We start from the raw sequence: 17,138 nt of genomic DNA on the forward strand, positions 1-17,138 counted from the left end.
TGCCCAGAGGGGCTGCAGATGAGCAGGAAGCGCTCTAAGGCTGCCGACCTGGGAGTTAATCACTGAACGTCAGGCTGGAAACGTACAAAACATGATCAACTCTCTTGAAAAAAAGGCACGTATCCTAAGAAAAACAAAGGGCCAAAGTGTGCTTTGGGAGTATGACTTTTAGAGTTTGGGAGGACAGCATGCCCGACAAGGACAGACGTGGGCAGGTCAGAAAGGTACCTGTGTTACATAATCGAACAAACAACCGCATTTCAGGAAACAGCACAAATGCCATGTGCTTCGGAAAACTGCATGGGATAAAGACTGAGAAAGAGACATTGGGTTTTAGATAATGTCCTTGGTGACTTTATAAAGAATCAGACAAGGATGAGGAGTTCAACTCCTGATTCAGCGAAGGTTACAAAACAGACAAGCAGTAAAAAAATTGGGTCAGTGTTGTTATACCCATTTTGAGTAAACTAATTTAAAATTGGGCCAGACCATTTACTATAATTCTGCTTTCCTTATTAGGAAGACAAAGTTTTCACAAAGCAATGGACTGAGGGAGCTTCTTTCTCAACACCATAGAGCAGGTGGCTGTCCAACTCCCTGACTTTGGACCCATCCTGGCTCAGTGCACTGTATCCCCTCCAGCCACTGACCACTGAGTGCTTCCTACCACCAGGAAGCACGCCAGGGACTTACAGGGGAGCGAGGTAAATATTATCTCCCCATTTGATAGATTTTAGATAGGTTCAGAAACACTTGTTCCGGAGTTGAAGAAGCAGAGAGTCAACCACTCAACTGCGACTTCAAAGTTATACTGGCTCCAAGGACCCTTCTTGGGTACTTTTGTTGGGGAACAAGGCAGGGGATGAGCCATTCATTCAATGACAACGCCTTGTCACCTTGGGTAAACTATTATTGCTTTAATATAATGAGAAGCCAGGAGCCGAAGAAAGAATCTCATTAACATGGATCCGGGCTATTCCACCAGGAAATCAGAATCATTTGAATCCTAGGATTTCCTTTTGGGAAGCCATATGGGGAGGGGATTGATGACAGACATCTGGATACATGTGCCTGTTTAAGGAAACTTGCGTCTTCCCCCCCCCTCTGGGGTTACAGATAAGCATGTGGCCAGGTGACCGGAGGGTCCCACTACCAGTGACAACTCCTTCTGGGGCCCACATTCCTACAGCTCCTTCCAGGATTCTGCCCGGTGGGCGGGCTCGAGCTGGACACGAGGGAACTCAGGCACACACTTTGGGTTTCCTCCCCTGCCTTTAAGAAGTGCTTCCGACGATCATAGAGAGTCAAAAAGTGTCTGGTTGGGAAAGTAAATAGATACAAGGCAAATAAATAAAAATGCCCAGAAGCAATTACAGAGAGGAAGTGACATTTTTCTGTAAGTCACTTTTCTGATGGACCGCAGGCCTGCCTCGCCGAGGGTGCCAGGCGAAGGCTTCCGGGAGGGGGGCGGTGGCCGAGCCCCAGGGCGTCCCGATAAGAAAATCAAACAAAAAGAGGATGGAAAGACCACCCGCCGGTCCTTCGATGCCGAAGTTGCTGCCTAGCTCGCCTCTCCCGTCCTCCTATTCGCTCCCCCAGCGCGCAGGGTCGGAGCGGGGCCTCCCCTCCCCTCCCCTCGGCGCCCGGCTCGGCCCCGCACAGGGTCCCCCGGGCCGGGCTGCGCCCCCGGCCGAGCCGCGAGCCGCGAGCCCCGCGCCGGTCCCGGAACCGCCCGAGCCCGGCCGCCGTGCGCGCCCAGGTGGGTCCCGGGCGGCGGGCGCGCGGGCCTGGGCGGCCCCGGCGGCGTCACGGGGCGGAGCGGAGGTGGCGGAGGAGGAAGGGCGCGCGGCGGGCGCTGCCGGGAGGGGCGGGGGCGCCGCGGCGGGAGCGGAGGCCGGAGCAGAGCGTGCCGGCGGGCGCGGGGCTCGGCGGCGGTGGTCGGCCGGGCCCGCGGGGTCCGCCCGGGCCTGAGCGTCCGCCGAGCGGCGGGAGGAGCGAGGGGCGCAGACAAAGAGCGGCGCCTGGGCGGGCGCAGTGCGGCCGCCGCCCGGGACCCGCGCCGCTGCCCCGGCCTCGGCGGGCGGCGGGCGAGGTAAGCGGGGCCGGGGCGGGGATCGGGGACCGGGGACCGGGGACCGGGGCCGGGGCGGGGGCCGCCAACTTGGGCCGCTCTCGGAGTTGCGGCGCCGCGGGGCTGGCGGGGCGCGCCGGGGCCGGGGGCCGGGTCCCCTCGCGGCCTGGCCCCGCGGCCGCCGGCACCTCCGGCTCGTCCCCTCCCCGGGCCGGGCGGGCTGGGCGGGCCTGCGCGGCGGTCCCGGGACTGGGCCCGCGCGGGGGCGCGGAGCGGGGGCCGGGCGCGCCCCCGGGGAGGACCGCGCAGATCGCAGGCTCCGCTCAGGACGCGGGAGGCGAGCGCGGCCCGCGGAACTTCTGTGGGTCGCGACTGTTTGCGAACCCGCGCGGAGCTGCTGTCACTTGGCGTCCGGGAGGCTCTCCGGGCCGGGGCGCTTTGTGCCGGCGCCGGGCTCCGCATCCTGCCCGAGATCACCGGCCCCGGAAACAAAGTTTCTCACGATCGCGCTGCCCTGGGCTTATTCTGGGCGATCGAACCACCCAGCGGTTCTGGAAGAATTCGGTGTGTGACTTGAGGCCGTAGACGGTAACTCCCTGGTGAGCGCAGTCGGCGTGGAGTGTGCGGGGGTGTGATCTCAAAACGCTTTCGTTTGTGGACCGTGGAGATCGCCCTGGAAGGACTGCGCGGGTGCCCGGGGGTTCCGGAGTCACTGGCGTCTCTACAGCGCGGGGGACAAAGCAGGAGCGGGCGCGGGTCGGCCTCTGGCACCCAGGACAGGTCAGGTCGGCAGTGTCCCCTGTATTTGGCTTTGTTTATTTTGCCAACAGGTTTAAGGCTGAACCTGGCAAGTTTGCGTCTGCACAACGGGATGAGCAGGCCGCAGTGCTGGGCCCACGCAGGCCCACGCCTTCCTTTGACCCCAAAGAAACTGCACCCTGAGAGGCCACCGGGTGTGACTTGCGGGACCTACAGGTAGGGGGGTCCTTGCCTGGTCCCGGCCCATTGCCGCTTTCTCCTGGGCTCCGCCAGAGGGATTTTGGTCGGAATGAGAGTTATTCAGGGTGTGTTTCATCCCACTGCATTTGATATTGTAAGCAACAGGACTTAAAACGACTGAAAATGAAATTAATCTGGGCTGCTTTAACTTATCAAAGCAGACCTAAACTTTGCTTCTGAACACTCCCTTAATTCACTTACCCAGTGGCCCTAGATAAACGGGTAAATTAATGACAGGATTCAGGCATGGGTGGTGGGGTTGTATAAAGAGGGTGGCAGCCAGTGAACATGAGCAGATCGAGTGGGCCTAACCAGGAGACTGAGCTGTCAGTGTAGGCTTTTAGGTGTTTGGAACAGGGGTTTCCCCAGACGTGGGTGTTAACCATGTTTCTGAATTAGTGACCACGATGGAAAATCCTACTTTGATGTTTCTCTCCTCCAGGTTGGTTAGATGTAGTTTTGAAGAAAGTGGCCGGATCTTAAGTGGTCCTCTGGCTGCAGCTAGTTGAGGCTGAAATTGGGAACTTAAAGCAGCTGTAAGCTGGTAGTAACCTAGAGGCCTCACCTGGGCCCCGGGCTTCTCAACTGCTACCTAAATACTCAGCAGGATTGATCCTGGGCCACGGGATGAAATTGGGTGGTAAATTGCCATCTGGAGGATAGGCTGACCTGTCCCCTTTGCTCCCCATTTAAGATGGGGCCTGATTAAGGTGATTGCAAGTAGCTGTGCTCATTTGTCAGGCTTTGAGGTTTTCTTTATTACATGCCCTATACTTCAGTTCTCTTCATCCCTCATCTCTTTGAAGCTGCCATATTTCCCATCCTCTGTTAAAATATTTGCATTGGGGGATTATTGAGGTTTTCCAACAAACAGATCATATGTACACAGTATTTGAGAAATGCGTTATCATCCACTGTAAACACACCCGAAATCTTTCTTGTGTGTATACAAACTGGATAACCTTTTAAAATACCCTAAAGTCTTCTCCATCGCCCAGAATGACCTGGAGCTTTTTCCTTGGTCACTTCATTAGCATCGGCTGAATGCTAATTATGTATGTTTCTCCGGGATACACATGCTTGTAACTGCCCAGAATGGCCTGCAGTGAACCAGGGGAGAGGGCTGGGGACATGCTTCTCCTATATGAAAAATCAAGCGGAAGATTGCTCGCTAGAACTGCAGGGTAGGGTAGTGGACCATGTTTAGAAATCTAGTAAGCTAACTTTTTTCACAGATGAACTGGAAACTCCCCACAACTCAAATCTGAGGCTTACGAGATGAGTTTTCCCATCCAGATGAGTTGCAAAGGCCCCTTCCAAAATGTTTCTCTTTCCTAAAATGAGTGATGGAAACCCTTTGTGGTGTGTTTTCAAAGGCTAAAAATGACACCATGATGATACTGTTAAATGCTTGAGTTAAGGCAGTTTTCTTAGAAGGAGGTCAAGAGAGCCCTTTAACGGTTTCAAAGTATGGAGCTAAAGTAAAGATAGTTTCTTGTTTCTTTAGGCCATTTTAGTAACACAGTTTTAAAAATTAGACTTTTTTTCTTTTCCTGCATTTCACTTTGAATGGATCCCAAAGTGTGTCAATTTCTGAAGGTATAATCAACATTAACCAGTTATAACTCCCTCCCCCAACACACACACATGCATTTGTCACAGTTGGCCCCGTGGTTTGTGTTCATTCCTTGTACACACGGATGCCCAGAAAATACTGATTGAACACGTGAATATTGAGTTCTGAGTCTGTCAGTCCTTAAGGCTCTAGGTTCATAAGGTTTTGTTTCCAGCACGTCCAGGTCCAGACAATGGGAGGATTTGGTCTGGTGGCCTATTTGGTAAATTCTCTGTCAAATGAATCATTTATAGTCCTGAAGCTAAAATTAATTAAAAAAAAAAAAGCAAGACTAAAAGCAAACCCAGCTACATAACCCCCTGGTGGGTTGCCTAAATATTTTACTTTTCAATAGGTTGTCTGTCCAGGTTAACCTGAACTGGAAACTCTGGGCAGAGCATTTGTTATCCTGGCCTGGTAAGCTAGCCATTTAGTGTCCTCTTATCTCTTATACCATTTTTTAATGTTTTTAAGAAAAGAAGCTTCAAGTGCGCTCAGAATCGAAATACTGCAATTTCCCCTTTTGAGAGTTTTGGAAAGTGGGATCGTTTTGCCGGTTGGTAGTTAAGTGAAGATCTGAAACGCCCAAGTCAGATAAAAATAACAGGTACTAGTGTTCAAATGGAAGATTATGGCTTACCAATTAGCTTTCCCATCCGCCACCATACTTAGTATCGAAATAACATGGTGATGTGGGCTCCGGCCCTGATGTCTGTGTGAGGACCCCGGAGCCCAGAGACAGTGGCGGGGTGACAGAGCACCCTGGCTGCTCAGCAGGAGGAGACGACCCCCAGAGGTGCTGGGCGTGGTAGTCCCTGGGAGGCTGCGGGTCTGCCGCAGGTCCTGATGGGCGGAGTGTGTGGACCCAGTGGGCCCCTGCCCGGCTGCAGGTGGGAGCAGGGCGGGCAGGTGAGTTCACTCTGGTGGTGACCTCCTGTCCTGATTTCGGTGTCTGAGCCTGTTGGCTTGGACAGTCTCTGCGAGTTGAAGGGCGCTTGTCCCCATTCAGTGTGTGCACGCCTGCTCAGGCTGCCCTCACAGATCCCACAGGCTGAGCGTGAAAAGGAAGCTTATTTCTCGCCTTTCTGGAGGCTGTAAAGTGAGGATCCAGGTGCTGGCAGACTCAGCTCTCGGTGAGCCTCTCTTCCTGCTGTGTCCTCACACGCCCTGCATGTGGGGAGTTCTGGCGTCTGTTCCTCTTCCTAGGAGGACACCAGTCCTGTTGGGTTAGGGCCCCACCCTTCTGACCTCATTGAACTTTAGTTGCTGCCAAGGCTCTTTCTGCAGACCCAGGCACATCGGGGGTGAGGGCTTCAACATGTGAATTTGGGGGGCAGTTCAGTTCATAACAGTGCGTCACTCTGCTCAAAACCAGGCTGATGATTTTAGGGCTTCCTGTGGCTTCTGTCACCCCGATCTGGAATCTGGTGCTTGAGGACATCTGTGGTGGGGAGGGGAGGGGCTGGCAGCTCAGTGTTCATCATGCAGCCTCCACATGCGGGGAAGGCGGCCGCTGGGATCCAGATGCTTCAGGCTTTGAGGAGAACCATTAGGAGAGAGAACTAGCCCTGACCAATTCCGTTTGTGGACGCTTCCCCTCAGCCGGTGTTAGCTCAGCTGCAGCACGGTTTTTGGATCAGGATCATGATCAAATACGAGGTGTACGGAAAGTGCTGGATTTGGTACGGAAATGAGAGCATTTCCTGGCCGTGGATGGAGCCTGGGGCCGGGAGCATCACTGGGGCTGCTGCTGAGACTGTGGATCTGCTGGGAGCCAGCGTCCCCTTGGTGGGTGCGGGAGGGTTTGGTGACGTCCACCCTGATCGCTGCCTGTGTTGCTGGCCTGGGCCAGTGTGAGCTGTTCCAGGTGATCACCTGTGTGACCGCAGCTCTCCAGCTGCAAACCTGTTCATTCATGACTCAGTTGGTCATTCAAGTGAATCATCCGACTTCTCTCCGGTCATTTCCACTGAAAACTCTGAACATCACAGCTGTCGGCACCACCTCCTGACCTGCCTGCCTTCTCGTTAATGTCCCCAGCATTGACTCACTGCGTCATCCTGGACTCTCCCTTGCCTCCCAAATCCCAATCTTATTAATTTTACCTCCAAAAGATCTCTTACATCTGAGCCCTGCGGTACTTACTTCCCCTCTCACTTGCACTGGGGGAACACCTCTTTCACCACGCCTACCACCCTGCTCATTGTGCCTGGGTACTCAAGCCTGGCCGTGGTCCCATCGCTGGCTCTCCACTGCCCTCGGGTCAGTGTCCCCAGTCCTCAGTGTGGCCACTGTGGGCCTGCACCATGGGCTCCTCGCTGCTTTCCCAGCCTCTAAATATGCTTCCCCACCCCCAGTACACACTGGATGGCAGCCTGCTAGTTGTGATAACGTTTATTGTCAGTTTATTTTTAAAGACTTTTGTACTTTGGGGCCAATTCAGTGTTACCCTTGTAATAACAGGATGACGGCACAACTGCAGTTTTGTGCCCCGGAACTGTACCTGACCCTTAAGGAAGGAGGAGAGGCTGGTGCCGAAAACGCGGCCTGTGTCTGTTTTAATGCGGGGTGTTTCCTGAAAACGCCCCTTGAAGAGATTGTCAAGAGCTGTGCTGTCCCATTGAAATATAATGTGAGCCACAGATGGGGTTTTAACTGTCTAGTAGCCACGTTAAAGATGTAAAAAGAAACAAGTGAAACTAATGTTCACAGTCTATTCTTTTACCTGGTAGAGCCAAAGTATTTTTATTTCCACGTGTTCAACATAAAACATTATTCATGTGATGATTCACATTCTTCTATTTGTGTGAAGTCTTTGAAAGCCGGCACGTGTTCTCCGTTCATGACATACCTCCCCCCTCGCAACATTTGGGTGTTCAGTGGTCCCATGAGGCTGGTGGCTGCATGCTGGAGAGCACAGGTCTGTATGCTTTGATGATGCAAGCTTCATTCAGTCTGTGTTTTACTAAGTTGAGATAGCTGAAAAGACATAGAGGAAGCAACCTGGGATCATAATAATGGTAATTATTATTCTTTAGTGGGAAAGGTGTAATCTGTAGTTCTAAGGAATACTGTGGTATTTCAGGTACTCAAGCAATTTTAGAATACTCAAACCAGATGTGGTTACCTATAATCAGGATACTTGATTATTTTACAAATGTTTTAAAATGTGTGTAGGATTCTAGAGGTTAAGTTACCGAAGCAAAATAACTTTTGGGGGATGTTAGTGTTCAGTGTATTTCCGATATATTTAAGTACTTAATTTCTAAGTATAGAACCTAAAAATCATATTTCTTTTTTTTTTTTTTTTTTGCGATACTCGGGCCTCTCACTGTTGTGGCTTCTCCCGTTGCGGAGCACAGGCTCCGGACGCGCAGGCTCAGCGGCCATGGCTCACGGTTCCAGCTGCTCCGTGGCATGTGGGATCTTCCCGGACCGGGGCACGAACCCGTGTCCCCTGCATCGGCAGGCGGACTCTCAACCACTGCGCCACCAGGGAAGCCCTAAAAATCATATTTCTTTAGTGATCACTGGCTTCTTCCCTAACGCGCACACACCACACGTTGTAGTGACTGTGCTGACTACGTTACACAAAATACTAGCTCATTGAATGACTTCAAAAATTGAGTGTGGGACTTTGCTGGTGGCGCAGTGGTTAAGAATACACCTGGCAATGCAGGGGACACGGGTTCGAGCCCTGGTCCGGGAAGATCCCACATGCCGCGGAGCAACTAAGCCCGTGCGCCACAACTACTGAGCCTGCGCTCTAGAGCCCGCGAGCCACAACTACTGAAGCCTGCGCACCTAGAGCCCGTGCTCTGCAACAAGAGAAGCCACCGCAATGAGAAGCCCGCACACCGCAATGAAGAGTAGCCCCCACTCGCCACAACTAGAGAAAGCCCGCACACAGCAACGAAGACCCAACACAGCCAAAAATAATAAATAAATTTATATTAAAAAAACCTGAGTGTGATTTCTTGCTGTGTTTCTCTTCATAGTCGAGGATATGGAGACACAGCAGGTCAGGCTGCCCAAGGTTCCAGAGCTGGTCAGTGGCAGATCTGGAATTCCCACCCAGGCTGTCCGACTTCTGAGGCTCTGCTCTTATGCACTAAGCTAGGCCACCATCTCTTCATTAAGGTGTGTCTGAAAATGCATACACAGAGCTGTACACCTTTATGATGGTGTTGACTGGAGAAACCTAATGGAAAACCATCGATAAGGAGTAGACCTTGGAGGTTGTGCGTTCTGGGAACCTCCTACCAGCCAAGTTATGCGGGAGGCCCTGGACTTTGGAAGGACATCATGAATAATCACCAGCTGCTCCAGTGGTCCTGGCGGGTGTGCGGCAGAGGGTCACACAGGCGCACCGGCGAGCCTCACCGGCCTTGCTGCTCCTGCCCGCCAGCCCTCCTTTCTGAGTTCCACGGGCCAGGGGGCCCCCAAACAGGCACACCCTCCAGCTCAGAGCAGGGCCTCAGCATCCCCTGGAGGGTTCCTTCAAAATTCACATGGCTGGACACACACCAGAGTGTCTGCAGCGGGCCCTGAGAATTTGCTTTTCTGATGAGTTCTCAGGTGATTGGGAATCTTGGAAGACTGCTGTTCTAACTTTGTGGGAACTTTGACATCGGCTGCCGTCCTAAGCGAGGCTTGTCGTGCTGGACCATCCTAAACTCGCCCTTCCGTTGTTGGGGGGCCCTGGAAGCAGTGGGTGGCCTCCCCTCGGGGCAGATGGAACTGACGTACAATCGAGAGTGTGGTGTTGTTGGGGGGACTTCTGTGTGTTTGCAGGTCGGGAAGGCGGTCTCCGATGGGCTATCACGCGGGCAGGCTCTCTGAATTCACAGGCTTCGATGTGCAGTCCAGCTGCTTCTCTCCATTCAGCCTGTCCCAGGAGGAGGAGCAGCAAAGATTTATTTACTTAAACAAGCTTAATAATTCTCCCAGCGGCAGTGAGGGCGGCCACCTCAGGAGGAATCATAGAAGAGGGAGAGATGGGCGTGAGATGCTTAGAGAAGGCGCCACTGGCTGTCTCATTGGACGAAGCCCATCAGTGTTGGCATCGATCTTCCTTAAAGGATGTGCCTCAGTTTTGTATCCTATGAGTTTTGGCTGAGCATTTAAGGATGTCTGCAAATCAACAGATATTTTAATTATGTCACTTGCAAGCCTGGCTACAGAAGAGCGCTTCTGTCTCTCTTTCCCCCTTTCCAGCTGTGTTCGTTTTAAGGACAGTCCCTTTAAAAGCTTATGTCCCCGTTTTCAAGTCCGTGTGTGTTGTGGGCAGGGGTGGTGGGGAGATGTTGGGATTGGGGATGAACAGCTCTCCTGTTGCTCTGAGTGATGGGAACCAGCTTGGGGACATGGACGTAAAAACTGCAAGCTGCTGGAGTATTTTTAAGAGACCACGAAATAAGGAGGGATTCAGGGAGTTACTTTTGAATCAGTTTCAGGACATTTGATATAGGTGAATAGTGAATTTTCACCAAACTGCTTTCTTTTTTAAGGAACATACTTAGGAGCAGAATCTGGCAAGACGGATATAAAAGCAGATTTTTCCTTTCTTTTGGTTCTTCCCTCTGTATTTTACATTTGTGTGTGATTCCCCGACCCTGACCATACAGCTTAAGTCATCTGCCTTCCTTACCTGCACTCGGATGGTTTTCCTTTACGCGTTCAGTTACTGCCTTCTTCGGACTGGCCTGGCTTGTATGTACAAGCTCCTCTCCCTTTATTAAGACGTCTGTGCTGCGTCATTTCCCTTCTTAGGGTCTCCGTCGTAGGTCTCTTTCATGTGGTTCAGGAGATAAGACCCAGCAGTGACTATAAAGAAACTGTCCTCTTAAAAATGGGGGAAGAACAACAGACCCTCTGCTGTTGTCATTTTCATTTTGAAGGGTGCCTGGGTGGAACTGAGGCTCCGTTGAGGGTCGTAGATGAGGGCTCCGGTGTGTAATTGTTGCTGCTTGAACTTGACTGTACCTTGCACCAGGCGAGCTCAGCCCCGGGAGGGAAGGCTGCCCTGCCTTCTGGAAGAAGGAGATCCTTTTTTCCTTAATGTCTCAGTTCGGAGAGGGTTGTTACAGTCAAAGGCAGAAAATGTTTTCGACATACTGCATACCTGAAAATTCCCATTCGTTTTTGAATTTTCCTAGCTGGTAGATTTGGGTTAAGAAATAAAAGCAATTCACTTTTGCAAATACAAGAGGATACCTTTTCAGGTGTTAATATTAAAAAAAGAAACTTGATAGGACTTCCCTGGTGGTCCAGTGGTTAAGACTCTGCGCTCCCAATGCAGGGGGCATGGGTTCGATCCCTGGTTGGGGAACTAAGATCCTGCATGCCGCAGAGTGCGGCCAAAATAAGTAAGTAAACAAATAATTAAAAAAAAAAAGAACTTGAGACTTGACCCTCTACTCTTGTATGTAAATTAGTGGTTCTCAACCAGGGGTGGTTCTGCCCCTCTGGACAATTGGTGGTGTCTGAGGACATTTTCCAATTGTCAAGACTGGAGAGTGGTCCTGGTATCCAGTGGGCAAAGACAAGGGATGCTACCCAGCATCACACAATGCACCAGACTGTCCCCACATCAGAGGGTTAACTGGCCTGAAAAGTCAGTGTTTCAGCAGCCTTCTTACGAGTGACTGCTCTTATACTTTGCTTAAACCTTTCAATTAATGGCCCATGTATTCTTTCACACAGTTGCCCTCTTGGAGATCATTTTTTCCCTGCAGTTTTTTTTTAAAATAAATTATTTTATTTATTTATTTTTGGCTGTGTTGCGTCTTCGTTGCTGCGCGTGGGCTTTCTCTAGTTGTGGCGAGCGGGGGCTGCTCTTCATTGTGGTGCGCGGGCTTCTCATTGCGGTGGCTTCCTGCTGCGGAGCATGGGCTCTAGGCGCGGGGGCCCCAGCAGTTGTGGCGTGCGGGCTCAGCAGCTGTGGCTCGCAGGCTCAGTAGTTGTGGCACACGGGCCCAGCTGCTCCGTGGCATGTGGGATCTTCCCGGACCGGGGCCCGAACCCGTGTCCCCCGCATTGGCAGATGGACTCCTAACCACTGAGCCACCAGGGAAGCCCTCCCTGCAGTTTTATAAACATGAAAAATAATACCTATTTAGAAAGCTAAACAGTATTTATCCATCTCTACAGTTAAGCATATAAAGGAGAAAGTTTAATATAACTGAGTTAGCCGTGGTTTACCTGTAACATTGTTGGTGGTGAAGTATGGCATGCATTGTTCTTTAAACTTTCTACTTCTGCCTCTTTGGACCATATAAATATGAAATGCTGATTTTGTAGGAAGCATTATGAAATCTGGCTGAACCGTGGTGACAACACATTCCCTTTAGAATGTCCACCAACAGGGAAGTCATAGGGTCCCTTATCAGTTGCTTTTAATAGGTAGTTGATTTTCAGAGTTTGGTTTCATCAAAGACCTCTGTTTACTTAGCTCAGAATCCTTACAATTGGTGATTGTTTATAGGGAAAAAAAAACCCTGTTTTTGTTGTCACTAAAGTTTATAAGATCCTAGGTTCAGCCTGCTAATCTTTGAGCTGGTCACATCTGTTAGCTTTTGAATGTTTTATTTCCTTTTTTTATATAGTTCTAAAATAAACTCTTCAGGGGAGAGAGAACCAAAATATCACAAATTAGACCTTATCCAGGGAAGAGGAAAGGGAAAGTGGTAATTGGGTTGTTGGTCTCGCTCAGTGTCTGGCCTGGATTGTCGCGTTCTCCCTGCCCTTATTTTTCTTTATAAGCAGGCTCTGACTTGATAAAGTCAGAGAAGCCTAGAAATTGAGAGGGCTGCCAATTAGAAGTCTCCTTGGCTTAGTCTAGATCTGTTTTCTGTAAATCATTTCCTGTTGTATTGCTCTTCCCTTTTACTTGGTCACTTCTTGTATCTCCTCTCTTCCTGTTCTGTTGCTGGGATAAACACAGTATCAGCACTCTGGACATCTTTGAACTTTTCTCCGGTGGAGATGGTTAAAAGTACAGTCAGTCTTTTTCTTTCCTTAACCCCGCATCCTCGTGTGCACTGAGAAAGACCTAGGAAGGATTAATAGTCACTCTCTGGACAGACTTGGAGATTCTGCAGTTGTGTGCTGCATAGCATTGTGTGTGTCTAATTGCTGTGTGTGTGTCAGTGTATCATTTGATCCTGACTCATCGGTGGAGGAGCAAGTACTGTGACTCGGCCACTATGGAGAGAAGGAAAGGGAGGGTCCCGGGGACAGGGACTGGCCGCAGGGGTCCTGCTGTCAGGTCATGCCCCGGATCTGGAGCTGCGGACGCAGGGCTTCCTTAGGGCTTTGTATTTACGGTATTGAAATCCCCTCCTCCCTCAAAATAAAACGTTTGCCGGCATGCAGTAACTTCCTGACTTTTCATTATGATAGGGGCTGGCTTAAAACAGCCTCACCCTGAACTTCAGTAATAGCTGGTCTAAATGTGAACTCGAGACGTCTGGTTTCCTGTGGGCAGTGAGGGTGCGCGTGTCCACCTGCTGCTAGTTTGGCCCAAGCTGCCCTGCTCGCTTCTAACACCTCTCCACCTCCGTCTCCTCTTCCGCGAAGCAGGGGCTTAACGCTGATGTTTTCAAAGACCCTTTGTGGCTCTGCCTTCCCTGTTTAGAAATTGCAGCTGTGCAGTTCCTTACTCGAGAAGGGTCTTCAAAACAGAGTGGGCTGAACCGGCCTGCACGCGGTAAACTGAGGCTACTGGTCCCTTTTTGTGAATCTGGCTGGAGGACCGAAGGGCACGTGTGCGGGGACAAAGCACAAGCTGCCTTCTCCATCCTGATCTGACCCACAGATCAGACTGCCGGACTAGTTTGCTGTCCCTGAATTGTCACCCAGTGAATAGTTTTGAGTGCCGGCTACAGCAGAAGCACCGTGCTAGGAGCTATGGACATATGGAGGTGGACCACACAAAGCCCTGCCCTCAGGGAGCTTGTGAACCAGCCCAGAGTGATTTTGCAGGTTCACGATCGACTCTCATCTCAGTGTACAAAATGAGTGCCCATGCTTCTCTGTGGGGTCCTGTGGGTGGTGCAGGGAAGACCCATGGAAAGTCCTCAAGGCCAGGGAGAATTCATTTCAGATATTCTCGGGAGAGTCAGGAAGCCCTGAGACCGTGGAGTGTCCGCTGAGCAGGGATGGTGCCATTGCCGCTGGTAAAGCTCTGTGGCCACATGGCAGCTGGGGCTGGCACCCTGCCCTCCGCCGACACCATCCTCCCTTCCCGGGACGGTGCTGTCTTCCAGGGCCTGTGTGAGGCCATGCTGTCAGTTTGCTTAGGATGAGCATGTGGTTTTGGGGTCAACTACTCCGTAATTTTCAGATTATGTAAACTCCGCTTACATGTGATTTATTTGCCTATGACTTTTAGCTCTTAAAAAGAAAAAGAACAAAACTACTTATTGCTGCTTTTAATGGAATGCCGGTGTCAGGAAGCCCACTGATACTTCTAATTCCTTTTTTTTCCCTAATTGATGATGGTGTAAGTGCATTATGCCGTTACATTTTAATCTAGAAAAGATTTATTTAGTCAGATTACTGCTTCGCCTGGATTGGTGATGAATATTGTAAATCAGTCCTGTTCAGGCATTTTGCAGGTTTGTTTTTTATCCTGATTGTCTAGTTCGAAGTGTTTCCTTTGAAATGTAAAGTATTTGTTCGCTCCATTATAGATGTTATTTTTTGTATTTTTTCAAATGCAGTGTTTCAGGTCGTTGACCTCAGCTTCATCTAGTTCCCAAATCATTGTGCCCTTTTAATGGCAAGTTGGTGGACCAGTTTCTGTGTTTCTGTTTAGCATCCGGAAATAATTTAATCCTGGCATTCAAAACAATTCAAATCATAATTAGTGATTTGTCCTCTGTTTCACACTGAACTAGTTTACAGTTCCTCCTTTAACTTTTGATGACATGGGTTAGTGTAAAATAGTTTTTGTGATACATTGTAATTAATTTGTGATACGCTGTAATTAATGTCTAGTGTTTAAGTGAAGCTTAATTTGAGAATAACGAGAATTTAATTTGAAGTATGAGTTTTGTGTTGGCCGTTTTAAAGATTGATTGGAATACATTGATTCCTGGCTCTCAGGGACCTTAACAGGAGAAAATTTAATGCATGTTAAATAAGTCTTTTTGGGTCTCATTCAAGGAAGCAAGGTTTTTGTTGTCGTTTACAGACTTGTGTAGAGTATTACTTTATGTATGTAAGTACAGGTCATGTGTTCTCTGAAGAATAGCAAAAATTGTACTGTTTCAACCAAGTAAATAACCTTATACTGTTGTGTTGAGCTAATCAATAAATGTGTTTATCTCCTTTTGTTGAGTACAGTTTTTACTAATTTTTCCAAAGTACACTTTGTAATTGTTGAAAGGCGTTCATGTTATGCTTTGCATATATGGATTTATGTATAGTACATATATATTTTAAAATAAACCTTTAATTTTAGAAAAGTCTTAGATTTATAGAAAAATTCCAAAGAGAGTACAGAGTTGCCATACCCAGCATCCGGTTTCCACAGTTGTTAACATCTTCCGTTACTCTGGTACACTGGTCACAGCTCATGAACCAAGACTGGTACTTTATTGTTAACTGAAGTCCATACTTTTTTGGATTTTCTTACTTTTTCCCTAATGGTCTTTTCTGCCCCAGGATCCCATCCTGCAAACCGCATTCCATTTACTCATGGTGTCTCCTGAGGCTCCTCTTGGCTGTGACAACTTCTAGACTTTCCTCCTTCTGACGATATTTTCAGTGTTGAGGGGGACCAGTCAGGTGTTTTGTGGAATGTTCCTCTGTTGGGATCTGTCTTGTGTTTTTCTCATGATTAGGCTGGATTACGGGTTTGGGGGAGAAGACCACAGAGGGCGAGCATCATTTTCATCACATCCTATCAAGGGTGCATGACATCAACGTGGCTTGTCCCCACGAACCTTGACTTCCTGGCTGAGGTCGGCTCTGCCAGGCTGTCCACTGCGGGCCCACTGGGGAGTGACCCAGGGCTCCTCTGTTTGCGCTGCAGTCTTGGAAGGAAGCCCAGTGCCCTCAGAGGTCCGGTGGAGGGAAATGGAGTCACAGCCGTGAACCCTGCCCTGCAAAGGTCAGTCTGGGCCAGAGGAGGGTAGTCCTCAGTGCCAGGCTTGTCTGACATGGTTCTGTCATGTGTGTGTATGGGTGAGAGCAGGTGAGTGTGTGCACGTGTGACGATGGGAGTGTCCGTGGACTTTGTCCAGTTTGGGCAAATAAAAACCAGCAGCAGATCTTCCTGGTTTCGGCCCAGGCCTGATGCTTCACGCTCTGAGATGGCCATCCTGTGCTCAGGCAGACCCGGTGAAGGAGGGGCGGAGGCCTGAGATGGTTCCTGTACGAGAGGAAGTGCTCAGTGGTGACGGAGGTCCTGCTGCAGTCCCAGCCCAGGGAAGGTGCGCTGCATCTGTGGACACAGCCGCTCTGATGGCCCTTACCAGCTGCCCAGGGGCCCTGACGCGGCTCCAGGTGTGCGTGCTAGCAGACTGGGGCTGCGGGGAGTGGACTCAGCAGCTGGCCTGCGGGGGGGATGGCGTGGGGCTTTCCTCCAGTGGCTGATCAGGCGGAAGAGTGGTTGGCCTTTCTCTGGGGTGCAGAGAGGGTCAGGGTTAATAGGGCCGGTAGCCTCTTTCGCTTTCCTGTTTGTACCTCCCCTGCGCCCCGCCACTGACGGTATGCTTTGAGGGTGGAGGTGGGAGGCGCCCTGTGGGGATACTCCTTACCATTCCGCCCTCCCCAGAGCTACGTACATTAGCGAGAATCAGTTATGTTCATTCGCGTTCTTAGAACTTGTATTAGTGCATTTTGTTTATTAAAATTGACAGCATATAAACATCTGCAGTGGCTTTTTTGAACATTATTTTCTTTAAATCCATGCCTCCGTGTTAAAGTATAATTTATGATTTCTAGTTTGATCTGTAGTTTCTGATAATTGTTAAAAAATCTTTCACTGAATTTTTTTGTTTTGACTAGGGTTGTTTATGTGAGTTTTGGCGTCTATGTGTAGAAGAATCATGACATGAAAATGAGAACTCCCACTTTGCTGGGAAACGTTTAAGGACAGCATTTTTGGAATTGGCTGGGCTTGGGTTTTCTTTATAGCAAGTCTGCTGGAAGCAGCGTTCCATATGTAGAAGCAGGGGTGAACAAGGTGGTCTGTTCAGCTTCCTTCCAGCTTCAGGTTGGAAGAGGACTTGCTGGAGGAAACGGTCGTGAGTAGGCGGCAGAGCGTCGAACCAGGGGAGTGGGAAGGGGTGGGGGACTGGTCCAGCCTTGGGCTCCCGGGTCCGGCTCTGTCCGCGCATCCGCACCCGTTCCTGTTACAACAGCACAGGAGCCTCTGCTCTGACGGGTCCTCCCTGGGGCCCCGCCCGAGTCTGGAATCTAGGGATTTGTTGAATCTTCCTT

The 17,138-nt window shown here is 50.3% G+C and overlaps 1 protein-coding gene across 3 annotated transcripts in view; it reads left to right on the forward strand.

Annotated features, from left to right (window-relative positions):
• The first annotated feature begins 1,910 nt into the window (after nt 1-1,910).
• The window catches only part of NCK2 (NCK adaptor protein 2), a 138,718-nt gene continuing 123,490 nt past the window's right edge, over nt 1,911-17,138 (forward strand). For 2 of the 3 annotated variants that reach the window (XM_081253923.1, XM_081253925.1), the window contains exon 1: nt 1,911-2,092. The gene's annotated coding sequence lies outside the window, so the exon portion shown is untranslated. Of the gene's footprint in view, nt 2,093-2,924; nt 3,047-17,138 lie in introns of those variants that run through there. The other variant, XM_081253924.1, reaches the window with a different exon arrangement.

Source organism: Mesoplodon bidens, assembly GCF_964165515.1.
Source record: "Mesoplodon bidens genome assembly, chromosome: 14".
Classification (NCBI taxonomy): Eukaryota; Metazoa; Chordata; class Mammalia; order Artiodactyla; family Ziphiidae; genus Mesoplodon; species Mesoplodon bidens.